The 10506-nt window shown below is 44.0% G+C and overlaps 1 long non-coding RNA gene across 1 annotated transcript; it reads right to left on the bottom strand.

Annotated features, from left to right (window-relative positions):
* Window positions 1-2906: 2906 nt before the first annotated feature.
* Window positions 2907-5937, bottom strand: LOC143268977 (uncharacterized). The gene is made up of 3 exons (XR_013045232.1): window positions 5384-5937; window positions 4291-4408; window positions 2907-3414 (listed from the first exon to the last, which is right to left on the bottom strand). It is a non-coding gene; the product is annotated as an uncharacterized LOC143268977 (long non-coding RNA).
* Between the last annotated feature and the right edge of the window lie 4569 nt (window positions 5938-10506).

Below are 10506 nucleotides of genomic sequence, written 5' to 3'. Positions count from 1 at the left end.
ATAATGTTATCCTTGGAACATGAGGAATTGTATTAAAGGTCGCATTATTGGAAATGCTGAGAATCCTTGCCCTAAACCCTTGCTTCCCTGTGCCCTAAGCTTTCCACATGTCCTATGTTCTGAGAGCACACGGGTCTCTTACAGCATGGTCCTTGTCTCAAAATGTGCTGCTGGAAGTCTCAACCTAAGATGGTAGGGCCATGAGGCAATCCTAAACAGATGCTTCCAGAATGGGGGTCTTGAAATCTGTCCACTCGCAGGTCAGACTGCAGTGAGGACCATGTCACTCACTGGTGGCCCCTCCATGCTGTAGGGATGAGACTGCTGAGAGTTTTGCCTGTGGTACATTTGATAGCATAAGGCCAGAGATACCCCAGCCAGTGCATAGCCTCACAGTTTGAGAATTATGGGGAAGGCAGCGACCATGGACTATGGATAGAATCAGGAGTCTACTGCTAAGTGTCACTGATGAACTGAGGAGAGAAAATTCGAGATTCTAATACGCCAACCTGCAAATTAAAGCCAAGAGTGAGAGTAAGGGGCTGGAGAGATGACTCGGAGGTTAGTTAAGAGAACTGGCTGCTCTTCCAGAGGTCCTGAGTTCAATTCCTGACACCCACATGGTGGTTCACATCTATAATGAGATCTAGTGCCCTCTTCTGGTGTGCAGGCAGAACACTGTAGATTATTATGTTTTATGAACAAACCTAAACCTAAAATAAAAAGGAGAGAGAGAAGAAAGAAAGAAACAAAGAAATAAAGGAGGGAAGGAAGAAAGAAACAAAGAAAGAAAGAAAGAAAGAAAGACAGAAAGAAAGAAAGAAAGAAAGAAAGAAAGGAAGGAAGGAAGGAAGGAAGGAAGGAAGGAAGGAAGGAAGGAAGGAAGGAAAGAAGGAAGAAAGGAAGAAAGAAAGAAAAAAGAAAGGAAAGGTTCTGTATACCATTGCTATGGCTAGAATATGAAATGTCTCCCACCATTATGTTTTGCATGCTTGCTCTGCTTGCTATCACTATTTTGGGAGGCACTGGAAAATTTAGGAGGTAGCACCTGGCTGGAGGGAGTAGGTCACTGTGAGTGGGTGGGGATGGATTCTTTAGATTATCTTGTCCCATGTCCCTTCTCCCTCTCTGATACCTTCCCCCCTCTCCCTTCTTCCCTCCCTCCCTCCCTCCCTCCCTCCCTCCCTCCCTCCCTTCCTCCCTCCCTCCCTTCCTTCCTTCCTTCCTTTCTGCTATGTGTACGGAAATGCTGTTTGCAGGTTTATCTGCACACTATGTGTGCACAGTGCTGTGGAGGCCAGAAGAAGTGTCTGATCCTCTGGAACTAGAGTTCCAGATGGCTGTGGGCCCCTGTGTGGGTTCTGAGAATCAAACTCCAAGCTCCAAAAGAGCAACCAGTGCTCTTAGCTGCCAAGTCATCTCTCCAATACCTGATCTTTGCTTTGTATTGACCATAATGTGAGTTACTTTGACACACACACACACACACACACATCATCATCATCATGATGTACTGTCAAAGTACATGAATCCAAGTGACCCTGGACAGAACTCTCTGACACTATGAGCAAAACGAATAGAACCCCTCCTAAACTGTTTTGGTGAGAGCAATAATGAAAACCATTGCCCAGTGTGGTGGCACACACCTTTAATCCCAGTACTTGGGGTGAGGAGGAAGGAAGATCTCTATGAGTTTAAGGGCAGCCTGGTCTACAGAGTGAATTCCAGGACAGCCTCCAAAACTACAGAGAGAAACCCTGTCTCGAAACACACACACACACACACACACGCACGCACGCACGCACGCACGCACGCACAAATGGAAGCAGCCCAGAGGGCCATCAGCAGAGGAGAGGATAAAGAGAAGGTAGTATACACTGTGAGATTTCATTTTTTTCTGAAAAGAAAACCGAAACTATAACATTTGCAGAAAAACGGATGGTAGGAGAGGTCACTAAGGTGAGTGTGGTAAGTGAAACACTGATAAATGCAACATGTGGGTGAGGTGTGTGTGTGTGTGTGTGTGTGTGTGTGTGTGTGTGTGTGTGTGAAGCCGTGAAACTAGAAAGGACCCATAGAGGAAGGGAAGAGAGTTCATGGGAGGCCAGTGGCGAAAGAAGAGCCGGTAAGGGAACCCATGGGCTATGGAGGCAGAAAGGAGGGCTCTCTAATAGGAAGAAGGGGAACAACAGGGGCGGGCGTAGCCAGAAGAGGAATCGGAACAGAGGAGGAGGGATGGGAAGGTCAATTATGAAAAGACCACAGTGAAACCCATCGCTTTGTATGCCAATGTCAAGATGAACACCATCTGTTAAAAGGCATTTGTGGATCCACAGGGTCCCGCTTCCACAAAATTAAATTTTACAATTAAATTTACCCTCCTGGGGGGCTGGAGAGATGGCTCAGAGGTTAAGAGCACTGGCTGCTCTTCCAGAGGTCCTGAGTTCAATTCCCAGCAACCACATGGTGGCTCTCAACCAAAAAAAAAAAAACTTTAAAAAAAAATTCACCCTCCTGTTTTTACAGCGAGATCTTTGCGAGTCCCCTTTAAGAAATCCTCCAGTCAGGGGTCACAGGAAAGCATCCTCCTACATGACTTATCAGACAGCTTCATAGTTTGCAGTGTGGTCGATCTCATCTCCACCTGGAATTGACTTTTGTGTGGAGTGAATTAGAAGTCCAACCTCGTCTTTTTATTTGCACGTGGTACTCAATTGTTCTAGCATCCCTTATTACCACGATTGCTTTTCTGTCCCTCACTGTGCTGTGCCTTTTGTCACAAATTAATTATGCATTTATGTGTGGCCCGTTTCATGGTCTCGGTCCTGAAATATAGAAACACTGTTACTTTCTCATATTGATTTTTATCTCCAGCGACCACCCTTAAATATTTTAAACTACATCAATGGGTTTAATATCTTTAATTTATTTTTAGCATTTTAAATGGTTGACCAAGCAAGCACAGGATCCTAATAGGAAAAGCTTTCCAGAGCATTTCAAAGGCTCTTATAAATCTTAATCTAACAGGAATTTATTGAATCCATTTCTCTTAAATATTAGCATGTCATTCACATCCTTGTTCACATTCTCACTGTTTTAAACTGGAAATTATAAGCCAGTTACATCTTTTAGAGAGATTGAATCCCAAGAAATCTGTCACGGAGTCTGCTGTACTTATCTCTTAACTATTTTGAACATCTTCAGCAACAACATGGATGGATTATTCCCAAACTTGACGTGAAAGTATGAATCCTGGCAGTGTGATTTCATCTGCTCTCTTTGTATCTTGTCATGTCTTCCCTTATATGGGAAAGAGGAGTTGCTCTGCCTGGCAGGGAGTCGCAGGTTTCATTTCAGGAAAACAGAGATAACACCCTGGAGCAGGTCCTGGCTGCCAAGTACACAATTTCTGACCTGCTAAGAAAGGCAATATTTCCTTTGCAAGAGAGGAAAGTGCTCAGAGCCATCTTCTCTGAACTACAGGTTGACACCTGAGTCCTCAGAAATCAGCTCCAACAGCTGGACTCAGCTGGACTCCGGGTGCTATTTCTCCTCCTGCCTATCATCCCAGCCCTCGGGAGGATGGGAAGTTCATAATTATTATTGTTGATATAGCCTGGGCTACATGAGACCTTGTCTCAAAATATGGTTCAATACAATGATTGAAGACTCCAAAGATGAGGCTCTGACTGAAAATATTTGTACAACTCTAGCAATGAATCGGTTCCTCAACTTACTAAGCAGGTAACTCATGGAAATTGAGGCTAAGAGTCCACAACCACCCCTCCCCAACATATACACACATACCCTAGGGCCAGAATTTCTTTATAAGTCACCCTTGAAGCAGAAATTGATCCAGAAGGGGAGAGACTTGAAATAGCCTTGCATAGAGAGTTATATAAGCTGAAGAAAAATGTCCAATAAATGGGTGGTGAAAGGCCACCAGGGGTGTTGAGCCACCCCTGCGGCAGCCAGTCCATTTCACCCGGAAACTCCTTTCTGACTTAAAGCTCCCATCAACAAAATAAGAGCATTAAAAGTATTTAGTACTTAGGACAATTGAAAGGGCTAAGGCACTAAGTTCTGAACCAAACACAAAGTTCCTTGTCCTACTGGGCTATATATTCTAATTAGGGAGACAGACGATGCACTCTCTGATGCACGTGTTAAGCAAGTATGCTAACAGTAAGTGCTAAAGAGGAGAACGGGGACAGGATAGCAGTTCTAGAGTCTTGAGCCCGAAATGGTCTCTGTTGCCACCTCCAACCTCTTCTAAGGGCATTCTGTCACCTTGCTGGAGATGTCTCAGAGCCTCCGAGGACACTTGGAGATTCCTCTGACTCCCGAGCTTTTGTTCTGTCCCTGGAATGCTCTTCCAGAATTCCTGTCATTGTTGGCTTGTCCTTACCTGTAAGAAACGTCAAGTGGCACCTTCTAGAATGCTTCTCCTAATCCCTGCCCCTCAATGCCTCCCACCCCTTCCCCATTGCTCTCTGTCATGGCTCTTGTGCAGCCCTTTGCTGAAGTACAAGCGGTCAGCTCCCGACTCCACCACCAAGCTCTGTATGCATATACTTGTGCTTGAGTATACACACTTACACACATACACACACACAGGTTTTTTGAGACAGGGCCATGAACTCATTATGTAGCTGCCCCTATCTCCCAAGGCCACCACCCAGTTTTCAGACTCCCTCCTTACACTAGAAACTTCTTCCCATTGTATGTTCAACAACCATTTGCCTCTCAGAAATAAAGGGTGAATTTCGATTCTTAATTTGGTATGGTCTAAATGGTTGTGTGCCTCATTCCAATAGGATGTTGAAGTCCTAACCCCAAAACGATGGTATTAGGTGGAGAGGGCTGGGGGAATGACTAGGTCCTAGGGTGGAACCCTCATAATTGGGATTCGCGGCTCTACTGGAGTTGGCTGGGAGCGCTCCCTTACTGCTTCCCCCACGTGAGAAGTAGCAAAAAGGCAGCCATGAAACAGAACTCAGGACCTCACCAGAGGAGTCTCCTGGTGCCTGTATCTTGGTCTTGCCTGCTTCTAGAACCATGAATAATAAATCTCTGTTGATACTAAGTCACCCAGTCTATGGTATTTTGTGAGTTGATACACTACTGATAGGTTATCTGTCCCTGTCCCCAGAAGTTCCTCTGCTGAAGAAGTAAGCCGGGTCAAGCTGAACTGAAAAAGGTTAACAACAGGTTTATTTGAGCAAAGTAACTCCAGGGTGAGCTCTCCAGTCCCAGAGATCCGAGGCCAGAAGGGAGACTTTATAGGTTGTAGGCTAAGGGTGATGACGTGTCCGCCACAAGGCTGGGTTTGTGCCCAAGTATAGTCAAAAGCTGAGCTTAGGTGGGGATGTGAGTAGCTCACCGTTTCAGGGGAGGAAGCTGCCAGAAATCTGCAACTGGGCTTTTTGGTGCCTTTTGTTCATTTAGTGAGCAGGAGAGGTTTGAAGAGAGAAAGAAACAGGAATAGGGCTTCCCAGACAGTGCAGGGGCAAGCTGGACGTTCCAACTGAACATCTGTTTTTCCCATTAAAATAGAAAAAAAAAAGTTACATTACTGTAGCAATCAGCGTAATTGAACACTTCAAAGTTATTTTCAAAAATTTCCCCCATAAGAAATTTTTCAAAAATTGTATCAGCCTGTGATTTACTGGTATCATCAAAAATCAGAGGGACTGGCCCATTAAATCTTAAAGGAGTCATGGAGAGGCTGGCTGCACTTGGCATGTCTGCCCTAGTACGGGGGTATGAAAAAGGCAAAAAGGTATTGACAATTTGACCTTATTATGTGTGTCTCTGTAGGGTCAAACAGGCCTCCCAAACAGAGTTATAACTCTTCTTGAACACACGAAACCCACAATGACTGAGAAAGAACAGAAGCCAAAGACTGTTTAACCACAATAAATAAATAAATAAATAAATAAATAAATAAATAAATAAATAAAATCGGAGACAGGATTTTATTTGTCTGAAACTACATTCCTTCGACACACAGCAACACACACACACACACACACACACACACACACACCCCAAAACCAAAACTCACGAAAAAAGAGACTTCCGTACATTCCACACATTCCATACCACCACGTATTCTAACTAAATACAAAACCCTAAAGTAATATTTGGAAGATGACTAGGAAGTCATTCATCCCCCCCCCCCCCCCCCCCCACTAAATTATGGCTCTTAGCTGGTTTCTTTAAACACTCAGCGGACCAAAGTCTGACCTCCAGCATCTCAGACACTAGACACCTTTCTGGCCTGTTTTGGCTGGGAAGCTCGCTTGGGTCCAATTAACAAAAATGTTCACCGCTGGTCTGTATGCCGGCTTTAAGTGGTGTTTTGGCGCCCCCTAGTGTCAAGCATTATTGCAACACCTGTACATACCGAAAGTCTTACAGTAAAAAATATTTAAAATAAGTTTTCACTCAAAGGAATGTCTTTAGTTGGTTTTCATTTAAACTTTTGGCTTTCTAAATCTGAACATAATTTCTTCGGCACAAGACGGTTGAAAGTCCTCTAGAATCACTGGGTTAGAGTGATCCACGGGTATTCACAACAATTGTTTTGTTCAAATTGTGTTTTATGCCCGTGTGAAGAACTTGCCCTATGAATAAACATGTATAAAACAATACCCATGTATGATATTAATCGCTGCAGAGTTGGGAACAGCATTCAGCCAACCAATGAAAGGATGGTTATTTACAGTAATGTCCTGGCCACGGGAACATCATGCAGCTAATAAAACAAGACCAATAGAGGGGGAAAGCTGGGTGTGGTCGCACATGCCTTTAATCCTAGCTACTAGTTAGGAACTAGAGGCAGGTGGATCTCCGTGAGATCCTCATCAGCCTGGCTTACATAGGGAGTTCCTGGCCAGCCAGAACAACATAGAGAGACCCTGTTTCAAAAGAAAGGGAAGGAGTTTGTTGTTTTGCTTTTTACAATTTTATTTTTTATGTGTTCGAGGGTTTTGTCTATGTCTGTTTAACACATGCATGCACTGTCCCCAGGATACCCTAAGACTGGAGTTACAGAAGATTTTGAGTCACCGTACCGGTGGGGCACCAACTGCTCTTGTGAGGACCCAGGTGTGATTGCATGGTGGCTAACTATTCTCTTACTCCAGTTCCAGGGTCCAGTGCCCTCTGTGGGCCCCAGCCACGTAAGTGGTGCACAGATATACATGCAGGTAAAACACCCATATATGTTAAGGTTACCAGTTCTAGACCAAATCTCTTATCAGTAATATGTATAGAAGTCCTTCCCAGGTCCCAAGGATTCTTTTTTGGTTTTTTCGAGACAGGGTTTCTCTGTGTAGCTTTGTGCCTTTCCTGGAGCTTGCTTTGTAGACCAGGCTGGCCTTGAACTCACAGAAATCCACCTGCCTCTGCTTCCTAAGTGCTGGGATTAAGGGTGTGTGCCACCACTGCCCCGGCACCAAGGATTCTTAAGGAATATCTTTAAATATACATGGCAGCCCCCCACCCACCCAAAATAAACCTAGTAGAAGAAGGGAAAGGCCTGAAGAAAATATACAGATTTACTTAAAGCTTTTAACAGTACACAAATAAGTGGAAATATATTCTATGTGCACTAATGAGAAGATTCAATACAGTACAGGTACAATTTTCCCATTTAATCTATAAATTTAATATAATTTACATTGAAATTATGCTGAGTTTTCCCATTATCTGAAAGCTGACATAGTTAAGTGTTAGGATTTTGGGGTGCTTTTAAATGTCATGTGGGCTGGAGTGGTGGCTCTCACCTGTAATCCCAGGACTCAGAAGGCTGAGACAGAAGGATTACCTCAAATTCCAGGTCAGCCTGGCCTATAGAGTCAGACCTTGTCTTAGGAAAACAAAATCTAAAAGTCATTTGGGAAAATATAGAAAGTACTCAGAAGTTTATTTAGATTCTAAGGTGTTAGTGCTCCACTTATTATAATTATAAATCGGGGGCTGGAGAGATGGTTCAGTAGTTAAGAGCAATGGCTGCTCTTCCAGAGGACCCAGGTTCAATTCCCAGCACCCACATGGCAGCTCACAACTGTCTCTAATTCTAGTTCCAGGGGACTCGACACCATGGCAAGACACCAATGCACATAAAATATAGATAAATAAATAAGAAGAAGAAAGAAATGAACAAAAGACTTGAATCCACAATGGACAGCAACAGAACCAGTTAGGTGGTGGTGATGAACACCTCTAATTCCAGCACTTAGGAGGCAGAGGCAGGCAGATCTCTGTGAGTTCAAGGTCAGCCTGGTCTACAGAGTGTTCTAGAACATCCAGGGCTGTTACACAGAGAAACTCTGTCTCAAAACACCTCCCCAAATAATAACAATGATGCTGATAACAATAATAATTATAATTAATTATGATAGAAATACAACAGACCAATAAGCAGCCCAGCCTCCATAGTATTCAGGAATATTCAACTTAAAGATACAGTGAAACTTCCTTCCACCCATCCAATTTAAAAACTTTACTGAGTATTGAGAAGTGAGTGAAGTAAAAGAAACACTAATCCTGTCCAAATGTTATACCATTCTGTTGTGGGATATTATTTTAAGGTGTGTTACTTTTGTTTATGTTGCATTTGTTTAACCTTGTGAAGCTGTGTTACTGTGCCTGTCTAAAACACCTGATGGTCTAATAAAGAACTGAACATCCAATAGGTAGTCAGGAGAAGGGATAGGCGGGGCTGGCAGGCAGAGAGAAGATATAGAAGGAGAAATCTGGAAGAAAGATCAAGGAAAGAGTGAGAGAAGGAGATGATATCAGGGGCCACCCAGCCAGCCAGCCAGCCAGCCACGGAGTAAGAGTGAAAGTAAGATATACAGAAGTTAGAAAAGGAAAAAGCCCAGAGGCAAAAGGTAGATGGAATAATTTAAGTTAAGAAAAGCTGGCAAGAAACAAGCCAAGCTAAGGCAGGGCATTTATAATTAAGAATAAGCCTCCATGTGTGATTTATGTGGGAGCTGGGTGGCGGGCCCCCAAAAAGAGCAAAAACAACCAATACCACATTCTGTGAAGAGCAGTTTAGCAACATCTAGGAAACCTTGATGACACTCTTCCCTGTGTCCCAGCATCGCTACTCTTACGGATACTGTTTCACATGTATAAAACTACGTGCACAAGAATATTCCTTGCAGGGCCTTACCAATGTCTTAGCTGGCAAAGGACCTAGCAGTGTAAGTTTGGTAAATGGGGTTGGACCCCTGGAACCCACGGAAAGATGGAAGGGGAGAACTGATTCCGCAAAGATGTCCTCTGACCTTCATACAGGCACCATATGGCAGGTGCCCTCCCTCCCCACATCAAGTATCAAGTACCTTTGCAGACACACACACACACACACACACACACACACACACACACACACACAAAACAAACAAACAAACAAACAAACAAATAAATAAATAAACGAAATGTTATTACAGCATCAAATCTTACTCTGTGTGTATGCAGGTGTTTGAGTATGATGTGCCTGTAGAAGCAGAGGCCAACCTCAGGTGTTATTCCCAAGTGCCACCCATCTTATTTATTAAAACAGGGCTTCCTGCTGGCCTCAGACAACCAAGTATGCTAGGGTGGCTGGCCACTGAGTTCCAGGGATCCAGTCTCCCCAGTGCTGGGAATACAAGTGCCACCACAGCCCTGCTTTTCTGTAGCACGAGTCTTAAAAGATCTCACCAATTCCTCAGCTGATCCTGTTTCCTCAGACTGGAAGCCTCTGAGTCCTCACCCGAATGGATCTCAGCTGAACTGCTGCTAAAAGCTAAAGCTTAAAAAAGGCTCTAGTTCCTGGTCCTCACGCCTTATATACCTTTCTGCTTCCTGCCATCACTTCCTGGAATTAAAAGTGTGTGTCACCATGCCTGGCAGTTTCCAGTGTGGCCTTGAACTCACAGAGATCCGGATGGATCTCTGCCTCCAGAATGCTAGGATTAAAGGTGTGTGTGCCACCATTTTCTGGCCTCTATATCTAGTGGAGGTTCTGTTCTCTGACCCCAGATAAGTTTATTAGGGTGCACAATATATTGGTGGACACACTATCACCACACTTTTCTTATGTAGGTTCTGAGGATCAAATTCAGGTTCTGGTCCCTGCAGAGTAAGAATCTTACAGACTGGACTGTCTCCCCAGCCCAGTTTCTTTTAGTATGCATGTGAATGCATACATGTTAATGAGTTAAATGTGATATCCAATCATGTTTTCTCTAGCCTTCTGTCTTAGCTGGGGTTTCTACTGCCGTGAGGAGCCACCATGACCATGGCAACTCTTATAAAGAAAAACATTTAATTGGGTAGCTTACAGTTTAGAGATCCAGTCCATTATCATCATCATGGGACATGGTGGCACACAGGCAGACATGGTGCTGGAGAAGGAGCTGAGAGTGTTTACATCTTGATATGCAGGCAACAGGAAGTGGTCTGTCTCACTGGGCAGGGCTTAAACATATATGAGACCTCAAA

Source organism: Peromyscus maniculatus, chromosome 16, assembly GCF_049852395.1.
Source record: "Peromyscus maniculatus bairdii isolate BWxNUB_F1_BW_parent chromosome 16, HU_Pman_BW_mat_3.1, whole genome shotgun sequence".
NCBI lineage: Eukaryota > Metazoa > Chordata > Mammalia > Rodentia > Cricetidae > Peromyscus > Peromyscus maniculatus.
Note: the sequence above shows the minus strand (reverse complement) of the source record. Positions and strands in the feature narration are given on the sequence as shown.